Here is a 12,082-nt window from a genome sequence, read left to right on the forward strand (position 1 = left end):
CCCACCCGCGGGGATGCTCTGGCTGCGGCGGGAGATTTGTGCGCGCACGTACGGGTTTGAGAGACCTGAACGGGATCCCTGAGGGCATCAGGGTGCTCGGGATGCTCCTTGGGGAGTCTGCGGCGTTTATCTTGTTTCTGGGAAATATTTTTTCTGAAACAGAGCAGTAGAACGTTCCAGGGAATAGCATTCCTAAACAATCAATATTCCTTTCTTGCAGGTGTACTCTTTTTGAAATCAAGATGTTAATGACAGCTCACCTCAGTCTTAGTGCCAGTCAGGGGGAGTAATGTGACTGGGACTGAGCCAAACTGAGCTTTTCAACCCCATGTGCATGTGATTTCTCTGATCTGTCAAGTATCTGGTGCAGTTACTGCTACAGTCTTGAAGAGAACGGAATTAACCCGAGCAATTGTTTCCATGGTGAAATGTGCTAAGATCCTATTTATGGATCAAAGTTTGCAGTCTTTTCTCAGGCAAGCTCCTGTTGATGTCAATGAGAAGTACCCTGGATAAGGCCTGCAGGAATTATCTGTGAAAGATAGCATTTACATTCTTTGTAGCACATTAATAAGGTCTGCAGAAGTTGTCTTGTGCCCATAAGCTTATTCTTGCATTGTGATGTTCAGCTTTAATGTACAAGGAGAGAAGCATGACTCAAGCAGTCATTGTTTATTTCCTGTCTTTCTCCTTTTGGGGGAAAATGGGAAATTACCTGCTGTTTTTTTTCAGATGGTTGCTGGAATTTTGGCTGCAGTGGCAATGGAGGTGAAGATTCTCATCAGCCCCTTTTCTTTTGTAGCTTTTCTCTTTTCATTTATCCAGAGTGGATATGCTAATCCATGCTCTGCACTGAGTAGACAAGCTTCATGAGAGGGTAAAATCAAAAATGTACTTCATGCCTGCAGGCAGGTGTGGACTCCAAATCATTGAAAAAGACTTTTCAGAGCTGCAACACACGTTGCCATACCAACACATATTCTTGTCTTAACCCTGTTAGGTAAGATTTACAGGGTTTCTGCTGGCTCAGGAGTCAGAGCAATTGTTGGTAGCCTTGTAAAAGGCAGGTGAGGGGCCTCCAGGTAGCAGAGGTAGCCTGGGGGGTTACTGGGAACAGAGGAGATGTGAGAAGAAGGGTTTTATTCCTGTCTATCAGCACTAAATTCCAGGAAATTACTAAGAGTGCTGTGGGGATGTCCAGTAGTGGTTCATACCCATCAGTATAAGTCTAGCTTTTAAATAAAAGTAGTCACTTTTTGTTAACTTTGCTGGTGGGTTATTCCACCAGCAAGAAAACAGCAAATAAACAGCAGTAAAACAGCAAGAGTTGAGGAGCTGTTGTAAGATTTTGTTCTTGCCAAATATGTAACTATAATTGGGGAGAGTGGGTAATGAGTGATACCACTTAATTGCATTTAGTGTATCGGCCTTGATTGTTGTGAAATCATGAATCTAGCTTGAAAATAATCAGCAAACTCTAATAAAAATTATTCAAGAGTACTTTTTCTGCCTGTTTCACACAAAATTGCTTCATTCTGTGTGAATCAGGGGCATCAGGTGCTTCTCTGGTAAAATGAACAAACAAGCTCACATTATGATGCAATTTTAGAAACTGGAAAAATTCCTCCTGCAAGTTATAATTTATCATTGGACTACCTAAAGGCCTGTTAGGAATGCAATTATGATAGATACAGTGAAATAAAAGGTAGTAGCCAGCCTCTATTCTGCAAACTCACTATAAACATGTGTCTAATGGAAAGGATACCATGCAAGCTGTGTGACTGCTGTAAGGGCAGGAAGAGTTGTGCTAATGCTCTGTGTTTGATTCTGATAGAGCTAGGAGTGGGGTTATATATGAGTTAGCCAAAGTGGTTACTTTTTTCAGTGACATAGCTTGCCACAGAATAACAGAACACGTTGAGTTGGAAGGGACTCACAAGGATCATCAAGACCAGCTCCTGGCCCTGCAAAGGACCATCTCTAAGAGTCACACCATGTGCCCAAGAGCATTGTCCGAATGCTTCTTGAACTCTGTCAGGTGCTGTGAGCACTTCCCTGGGTCAGTCAAACACTGAGAAGGAAGATGCGCCTTGCTCCTGATATGCAGTGACCCAGTTCCAGCCTTCATCTTTAACAGGCCCTTGACTAACAGTCCTTTGACTAATTACCCTGTAGGGTTCTGAGTCCACCTGCTTCTCCACTGCACTGGAGGTTCAAGAGTCCCAAAATTCTTGAGATTCTTGTAGTGTCTCTGAAAATAATCGGTCTACCTCTTGCTCATTCACTCAAATAGTGAGTAGCCTGTCCACTTCTTCCTATAGCTCCTTCACCTGGTGGCACAGCTCCTCACCCACAGCACACCTTCTGCAAAAGAACTGTTTGTCATCCCCAGTCTCAAAAAGAGGCACCAGGCACTCCTGGAAACCTGTGACCTGGACAGCTACATCCACTGTCAGCACGGTCTGGCATAGCTGGCTCAGTGACTCTCACAGTTCCATGGGATTCTAGTCAAACAGAGGATGAGAAGGTTCATCAGCACCTGCGTCCCAGCGTGGGGCAGGTCTGTCTAGTGCTAGCCTAAAGGTGACATTGATGGGCAAGCATGGACATGTCTAGGCGCATGTCCCACCCTTCTCTCTGAGCTTTCACTTAGGTCCTCACTTGAGACTCAGCTAGAACAACCACATTCTCAGGACCAAGGTACAGCTAAGGTGCCACTTCACCATTTCAGCCTTGGTGTGCTGCCAGCAGTAGATTCCTAGCTGCCAATAGGGTTGGCAATAAATTTTCTAATAAATTGATACTAAATTAAACTAATTTCCCCAAGTCTAGTCTGTTTTGCCCAAGACAGTAACTAATGAGTGATCTCTTCCTGTTCTTGTCTTGACCCATAAGCCTTTTGTCATATTTTCTGCCCCCTCTCAGGCTGAGGAGGGGAGTGATAGAGAGGCTTTGGTAGATATCCAGTGTTTGTCTAAGGGCAGTCCAACACCCATATCCATATAATCTCCTAAAGGAAAATGTGTTGGTGGTAACTAATTCAGAAACACCTCCTGTCCATTTCAATCATGATAGTCTTAAAAGAAGGTGTGGTGATGTGTGACTTATGAATGCATCTATGTGCTGGATATTCATATTTACAGGATCTGCACTATTCCTGACAGCTTTTCTACCTACCTTCAAGCAAACTCAGAGAAGTGTCATGGAACATTTAGCATAAAGTATAAAATTGTTTGTTTATGCTTTGCTTCAGCAAAACCAATCAAGTTCATAAAAACATTTAAAGGAGTTGGGGAACTAAAAGATGAAATTTATAGATGTGGACTATAGGCCTCCTCTGACTCATCTAGAATGAGTTTTTAGGAGTGATTTATTTTTCCATCAACAAAAAGAAAACTTGGCAATCAATAGGTGCCCCTGGTGACTGCAAGCTGATTTTTTAGAGCTCAGTTTAACCCAAGACCTTGACCCTCTAAAGAAGCACTGTTGGTGAAACTTCTTTAGGTGAAGAAAGCACCTTTCTTTGTGCTTCTCAGGCAGACAGTAGCTGCCACAGTTATTAGAAACCTGATTTGAAATTCTTTTCCAGTACAATCTAGTGTGTTGGCAAGGTTGCACTGCATTAAATGTGACTGAAGGTCATTGTCTCTTTGTCCAGGTGCTTTCTTCCCTCTCCAGCCAAGTCTGTCTGTGCTCCCAGGCTTTGGTAAGTGCTGGACACAGGCAATGGCTGTGGTTTCACTGCTTCCATGGCAACAGAAAGCATACTGCAGAAGCAGGGACCACTGTTATATCACTGAATAAACCCACTTGCAAAAGCAGTATGAAATAATATGACAAAGATTTAGAGGAGCTGGTGAGTTTACGGCTGTGCAGATTACCTGGTCAGAGAGTGGCTCTGGGGGTTTGTAGCAAGCAGAAGTTTGGCCAGAGGCTGCAGCAGCAGCTGCAGTTGCAGTTACCATTGCTTAGTAGCCGAAGGAAACCTGCTTTCTTCAGGTCACCACACAATTTCCCCACAGAAAGGCCACTTCTGGGGCTATGTGCATGGATCAGGGTTAAATCATATTATATAGATAGATCTTTTTTTCTTTGGCTTGCCCACTGAATGCAGAATAGATGATGTGAACTCACCATATTAAAAGAGTAATCCTCTCTTGAGAAAGGGTGGCATATGGGAGCTGGGCTTTGCTGTGTGGAACTGACAGATGTTTTTTGTTCTGCTTTGCTTGCCATATCAGAATTCAAAAATGCAGCAGTGTATATTAGTATATATATTCTTCTTCCCCCCACACTCCCAGTCCCTCAGGAAAGTCTGTTTGGGGGAATTCTTGTGTGTATTGAATTCACATGTTATTCCATAGGTAAATCTGCCCTGAGCAAGGGAGGGGATGTTGCTTTAGTCATTCATTTAAAAGATTGTTCTGGTCATAAAACAGATAAAATTGTATGAATATTTGATGAACAGGCTTTCTAATCTTTGCTGCAACTACCTCAGTAGGTAAAAATACTGGAGGAAAAATACTGCTGGCTCCCAGGACAAAGATCATGTCAGATAACATGGCAGCATCTAAACAAGGTACCTTACATATGAACCTGATAAGTGCTATGAAAAGGAAAAATTATAGGATGAAGCAAAATTGGATAGATGAATGGTATCAAGGGCATTCCCTTAATTATCAGTATTTGCATTAGTTTTCTTCAAGTGCAGGATTTTTTTTTTCCTTGCTTTTTCATGTTAGGGCAAAATTTTCCTTTTTGACCCATCTGTATATCCCATGTTGGCAGCACATTGCACTCTTGGATAGATGACATGTGACAGCACTGGGAGATTCATAGTGGAACAAGTTCAAAACATGCAAAAGAGATGCACAGTGCAGATGGGAGAGTTAAATTCTGCTTTGAAGTTGTAATTGCAACAAGCAATTGTTTCTCTGCTATGCTTAATAATCTCCTGTTGTTGTAAAGCTCTGTCTTCTAATGTCTTTTCCTTGGCTGCTAGATATAGGTCACAGCTTTAAAGTAGCAGATGACTCTGAATGATTCCTGGCTTTCCTGCTGCCTTTTACACTGTAGTGTTTGGTTTGAAAAATGAACTTTCCATATTTTGCATGAGTCAAGCTAAGATCATTTTTCTAAATCTGTCGCGTTAAATACTATTTATGAACACATCTACATAGTATTTTGCAGACTTACATGCCTGTGCTTTCTGGCCTTAGGCAAGTTATGGGTTGCAAGCCATGTGGCTGTAGAAGTGTGATGCTGGACTGTGGTTTGTATGAACTGCTTCCCCTTAAGTCAGATTTAGCAACAGCCTGAGTGGTTATGTAGCTTTTTAGTGAAGCTGCTTTGTGGCTGGCTGATGTCAAGTCTGTGCTCACTATGGACTGTGCCCAGTGTGTGTTTATTTCTACACTGATAATGGTAGATTCTTACCTGCACACATCTGTATTTCAGGTCTTAGTTACAGGCATGAAGGTTTGAAAATATCAGAATGTGAAAATTCCAGCCCATTTCTGGAATAACAATGCCTCTTTAAAGCAACTTCATGTAGATATCAATAAAAAACAAATCTGGATTATTCTGCAGTGACCTGTCACAAATATTTGCTTGAATCTGAGCAAGTAATCACCAGCTAATTAGATATCAGCCATTTGGTGCATGAGCTCAGGCAGAGAGAGGTTGAGTAAGAAACTATAGTCATGCAATTAACAGTAGAACCCATTTGTCTAAATGGAAAAGCTGGAGTCCCAGCAGAAATTCTCTTTGCCCTGCAGTCTATATGAATACCCTGCCTGAAAAGGACTGGTACACTTATCTGACATTTTCAGGACTACAGTAACCTGTTGATATTTATTAGTCCATCCCTTTCTAACCACTACACATATTTCCTTCCCAACATAGTTTTGTCGTATCCAAGACTCTGATGTCATGTTTTTCAGCTTAAATAAACACCTTCTCAAAACAGAGAATTTTTATGAAAAATGCATGTTTCAGATTCCTTGAGAAAGGCAAACTGCATACACAACTTTGAGAAGGAAATTTAGCAAGTGAATGGTAACAACACAAGGTAGTCTTACTCATAGGAGGTAGAGGAGAAGTATCTACAGTACTAAAATTTGTGTTTTTCAGATTGCTCTTAGATGCTCCAAATTCAAAAGAGACAAAAATCTTTTATTTTTACAATATTGAAGTCCAGTATTAACTTCCATATTAGTACATCAATTATTTTGAAAGCCTGTAATCATAGTGCTGTTTGTTGTCAAGGACACAAATGAGGTAGCCTCACAACTGAAGAAAACTCCTGTCCCACACTATTAAATATTAATTTTCACTGTTAGTTAGTAAAACTGAGACATAAAAGCCTACCCTATGTATACATATGCACATAAATACGGGTTTTTTTGTATTTATGAAGTCTTAAAATGATGTGACAACTGAGTGAAATCATGTCAGCTTAAAAGGACTGCAATTCCACAGTAGAACTCAATATATATCAGGACTAATATTTATACTGTATAGCACCAGAAAACTCTGACTGAACTAACAGAAAGGAGAAAACCATGAAATACTTATTTCATTATTTGTATAACATTTTCCTTGAAAAAAATCAACATCATCAGGCAGCAGAAAAACTCATGTTGAATAAATGCAGGAACAGCATGTTGCAGGAATCAGTCTATCATATTGTTAGAATAAAAGTGAATAGAAACCTGATCTATGAACAAGTTGAGTAGAAATATCTGGATTATAAAAAATAGTTGAATATTCCCAGCAACAGTGTTCTTTATAAAATTAGCACTTGGGCAAAAATATAAGAGGTTATACAATGGTTTTGTACTTTGGTTCTGTAGTGTGAGAGTGAAGAGCTGTCAGGTGGCTTTCAGCCCCTTTGTAATCGTGCTTAGAAGGCTGTTAAAATCAACCTTTGCTGAATTAAATGTGGAAAAGTCTGTTAAGAATGTAAATGTAGATGTGCACAGCCAACAAGCATGCACCATAGAAGTATCTTGCTAAAGTTCAGAGTTGTAATGGCAGCTGTGATAATAAGATATCATGTAAGGGAGTGATTCTCCTGTGCAGTTCTTCATCTCTCCTGACTGGAATACCTTAAACACCTTCAAGCCATTATGAATTCTCACTGAGTTTTAAGGTTTGTACCTATTAGGTATAACTTGCAGAAATTAAATTAGGATATATGGAAGATATAAGATGATTTTGCAACAGTTCAAGCAGGAGTGGATGCTTGAGCTGTGTGCAGGGCATGGAATAGTGTGGCAGTAAGTTCTTGTTTTGTGTAGCTGCTCCAGTAAACACAAACAGTAGGATAAAAAAGAATGGGGAAAAACAGGGAACAAGACATATCTGATGGCTTAATGAGTTATCAGTTAGCTGAGGAGCAAGGAGAAATGCATTGCCTGAGGCAACAGATCATTGTAGGCTAAGGGAGCGCTTATTGATTTGCTTTGGTAAAACCTGTATTGAGCTAAAACAGTAACTTCAGCCAAACACTTCCAAATCCATGAAAAATAAGGCATTCCTTCTGAAGGTATTACTTTAAAAGGCCGACAGCATTTTATATACTAGGATTTCAAATTGCAGCTTGATTAGAGACCAGAAATTCATTAAAATCTGATTTCCTGTTGTGGACAAAGGGATGTCACTCTGACCATTTTTCAACAGTATCCCTGAATTGCACTGAAATAGAATTATTGATAGCTTTAATCTAACTCAAATTAAAAAGCAAACTGTTGAATTTTCAAAGAACCAAAAACTTACAAAAATAATACAAACACACAATAGTGTAGTTTTATTAATCTTTCCCAGGAGTTCATTTATGTTGATTGAAGGATTTATTTATTTGGAGTTTAAATGACTTTGATATCAGAATATCAATGGAAGTACTTATTTGGTAGAATGTAATTTTCATGTGTTTTTCATTACTATTATTTGCCTTCCTGCTCTGGTAGAATGCTTTCCAGATACAAATTCTAGTGATAAATTGGGAATTGTGACCAGTGACAAATTACACGTCTAAACCCAAGGAAAATAAATGAAGGAGGTATTATTTTTGTAACTGCTTAATACTTGATTTTACAGTTCTTTGAATGGGCTCATCTGTCTTTCTAATGGCAACCATTTATTTCAACTATTTTTTCTACATTTTTATTGCTTTGGTAACACAAAAGTTTTCCATTTTGTTGTAAAATTCTACATTTAATTGATAATAATTAAATAAGAGTGTGGGAAATAATTAAATAAGAGTGTGAGAATAGTTCCTTTCATTCATGTTGGAATTTAGTTCAGGGAGTCTGATCTGCTGTTAAATGGTACTAATGTTGTAAATTTTACTATACTAGAAGAAGTAGGGCAAGTAATCCACAAAACTTTCTTGTTTATGTGCATGCAACTTGATGAATATGCAGATGAACCCTGTCACCATCTTTGGTACCAGAGGAAAATTGTTTATGACTCCTGGATATCATCAGCTAGTTTGTTTATAGCACAAAAGCAAAATTAAAAGCAATTAATGCCCCTATCATCTAAATTAAACAGGGTAAAATGCTACATTTTAAATTGCTCTGATGTCAAGATTGTGACCATTGTTCAGAGGACAGAAAGTATTAACATTTTCCCAGGACTTAAATTGTATCCATTCATCTGTTAATGGATTGGTGGCTGGAATAGTAAGTATTGATTTGTCTTGGGATATAGATATGAGGTTTGGAGATTTGATGTGATGTTCCAGAAGCAGGTATTACTGCCCATAATATGGATTACATATTTCAGTAATTCAGTTCTTGCCACACAATTTTGTGTGTTTGCATTTTATTTTATGCTCTCTAGATGCTTGTTCATGCTCTCTATCTCTTGTTCATATCTCTTTCATATATTTTCCCCATTTTCCTTGCCATTTCACCATCCCAGTTCTATCACTCAATTTTCTATAAACCTTTTCTTTTCTTCTACCTCAGTGTCTTGTTTGCTCCCTCCTCTACAGTTTCTTACTTTTCTTGCCTCCTTCCCATCCTCCCTTCCTTATTGTTTTCTGTCATCCAGCTCTTCCAGTCTTCCATTTCAGTGTTTTCTCTTGTGTTTACCTTTGGCATATCTGTTTCCCAACTCCCTGCACCTTTCTCCATAGTGCTCCAATTTTCTGTTTTTCCCTATTATGCTGTCTCCTGTGTACTGGAAGCCAACTAGCTCTGCTTAGGGCAGTAGTTATTTGAGACAGAAAGCAGAAACCGGGAGACTGAGCCTGGAAGTGAAGAGCAATATGACACCCTTCTCTTTGCTTGGGCTCATGCCCAATGCTTACCATACCCCTCAAAATATTACCTGTACCCAGGTCACCGCTGTCCAGTGGCACTGTCTCCTGTTCACTGGCAGAAGTGATGCTGAGGAGCTGTCCAAGGTATGACTGGAGGTCCCATGTGTCCTGTTCCATCCTGTTTCGTTCTGTCCTTCTATCTCTTTCTCCTTCAGCATTTTAGTACAGAGCTTTTCAAGAAGGTGGCTGAAGATGTAGCAAGGAAGCCTCTCTTTCTCTCATCCTAGTAATTCCACTGCTGTCTGTGGGGCAGTATCTCTTATCTGTGCCCAGCTAATAGAATCCAGGATAGCAATCTCAAGGTGCTGGAGTCAGTAGGATGTTGCAGTGAAGGCAGCTTAAACACCACTTTAGCTGGGTAACATAAGGAACACAGTGGAAAGCTGTATCTCTTATTGCAAAGTTTGGCAGAAGAAACATGCAGTTTATGCATGGAGATGGAATTCCAAACAGATCACCAGTGTCCTGCTTCTCTAATCCCTTGCCTAGTTAGATTTCTCAGATATGCAGATATGTTGTTCTATATCAAATTCATACCATCCAATTTGATTGTTTTTAAGTGCTGGGGAAATGCATTTGAAATGTGCTTCTGTGCATTGCTATTAATATTGTGAACTTTTCTAGTCTGTTGACCCAACCTTTCATTTAGAATATATGTAATGGATACCTGGTGTATCAAAGATGTGGTGAGAGATACTGACAGGTACAGGGGATCAACCTTCACCTCTCCTTGTTCAAAACAATTATTTGTTTTCATGGGCATTCTCAATTAAGTGATCTCAATTCTTGCCTGTAATATTTTCATCATTTGTTTGACAAAGTAACTTCTCTACACAGAGGATTAGGGAAATTTTGTCTGTTTTTCGGTTTGCTTAATTTGTACATTTGAGAATTCCTTGTGTGTATTTAGTTTGTTCCTCAAGAGGTTCAGTTTCCCACTCATTTATGTGACTCTTTCCAGGAATGATATTCCCAAAACTTAGAAAAATAGGATTATAAATTCACCTTCTACAAAGAAGAATGGTGACATTAACACAGAATATAAAAAAGTTGTTGTTTCTTTCATTAACTTTTTTCTACACTTTTTTTTTGTCTCTAATAAGCCCTCTCTGCTGAGGTTTATGCCTTTGTAAAGTGGAGATAATGTCCTTTGCAGTGTTAGAAGATGGTATGAGTGTTATGTAAATTATAATTAATTCAGTACTGTGAGGCCATTAGAAGAAAATCTGTTGTTATTGTGAGTTACTTTAACTCTAAAGATACTCAGTTGAGTACAATTTCTAACACATTTACCAAGTCCTCTTCCCAGAGGAGCTAAGGGACTCTTCTGATGTCCCTAGAATTTTTAGGATCAGGTGTGGTAACAAGAGGTTCAGCTCCTCCTCTGTCTTATCTCTTCCAGTCACACTGTCACTGAATGACAACACAGCAGTTCTTAGCTCCTGCTGTGTCTCCAGAAGATTTTCCAAATATTATATGAAGTTCTTCTAGGAAACAGTGAACCTGAGGTTGTGACTTCCAATGGGTATTTTCCATGGCTAGTGGGTTTTTTTTAATGCAATGACACATTTTTAATGACACAATGGGATGATTTTTCATGTAGAAATTTCACAAAACAAGAAATAGGGGTTGTTTTTATTAATACTGTTTATTAGAACAGATTATCTCATATATTTCCCCCTTAAATGTAATGCATAAGATTATTATATTTATGTAATAATTTGTCATCTTTTACTAAAATTCTCTAGTACTTTTTTTCCTCAATATATTCTGAGTCTCTAAGGAGTCTTTTAAAATGTAAAATAGGAAAGGTAAGAAATAATGGTTGACAAAGCAATGCTGAGATTGTTTTTTATATAGATCAGCTATTTTTCCAATTTTTTCCTGTTATGAAAATAGCGTAAACCAGTAGTGTTAGCAGCGTAATGATCAAATGTCTTGGATATCACTTCTGAGTAAGATCAGCTCTTTTATATTTGGAAAACTGTTGAATATGGGAGAAATGGAAGCTGATTCTTAAGTGGTGGTATAAAAAATAATTAAAGTCATTTGTGATTCATAAAAAACTATTCCTAAAAACATACCTCTGGCATGTAAGAAGAGAAGTTTGCCAGGTTAAGTGTAGTATTCCTCTGTGGGTTTTTACTTCAGGAGTTGTGTGGACTCTAGGGATAGGAGAGAGGACAATCCTCACATAGCTCTGTAGATAAAAGTTGCATTGACTTAAAGCTCATCCCTGCTACCACAAGATCTATAGGGAATAGGTTACTTCATAAAAAAGTATTTTTCTGAGTTATCTGCTACTAGTTAATCCACCCCAAGAAATAAGAATTTCAATAAGATGCAGGGCAGACAGGTGCAGATTACACCTGATATAATGGGACATGCATTAATATTGCATTAAATGCAAAAATTAAAAGGGAGTATTCATAGCTGTTCCTCACCTTTGACCTTTTCCACCTTCTCAACCTACTCCAAGTCCTGGGAGTGAAATGCTACTTTAAGTGCTTTTTTTATCTGGAATGGATTTTTCAGTAATCAGTATGTCAGGACAAGATCATTTCCCTCAAGAGTTTCTCTGTAAAAATTGTTGAAAACCAGCAGCAGTCATTTGCCCTCACTTCCAGTCTCGAGTGCTTAACCTTGGATGGAAGAATTCTGCTGAGTTCTTTGCTCCAATGAATCCTCACCTGCAATTAAATGCTGCAGATGGCATTAATTACTCACTCACACTTGATAACATCGATGGCT

The sequence above is a fragment of the Pyrgilauda ruficollis genome, unplaced genomic scaffold (assembly GCF_017590135.1).
Source record: "Pyrgilauda ruficollis isolate IOZ18807 unplaced genomic scaffold, ASM1759013v1 scaffold6, whole genome shotgun sequence".
Taxonomy (NCBI): domain Eukaryota; kingdom Metazoa; phylum Chordata; class Aves; order Passeriformes; family Passeridae; genus Pyrgilauda; species Pyrgilauda ruficollis.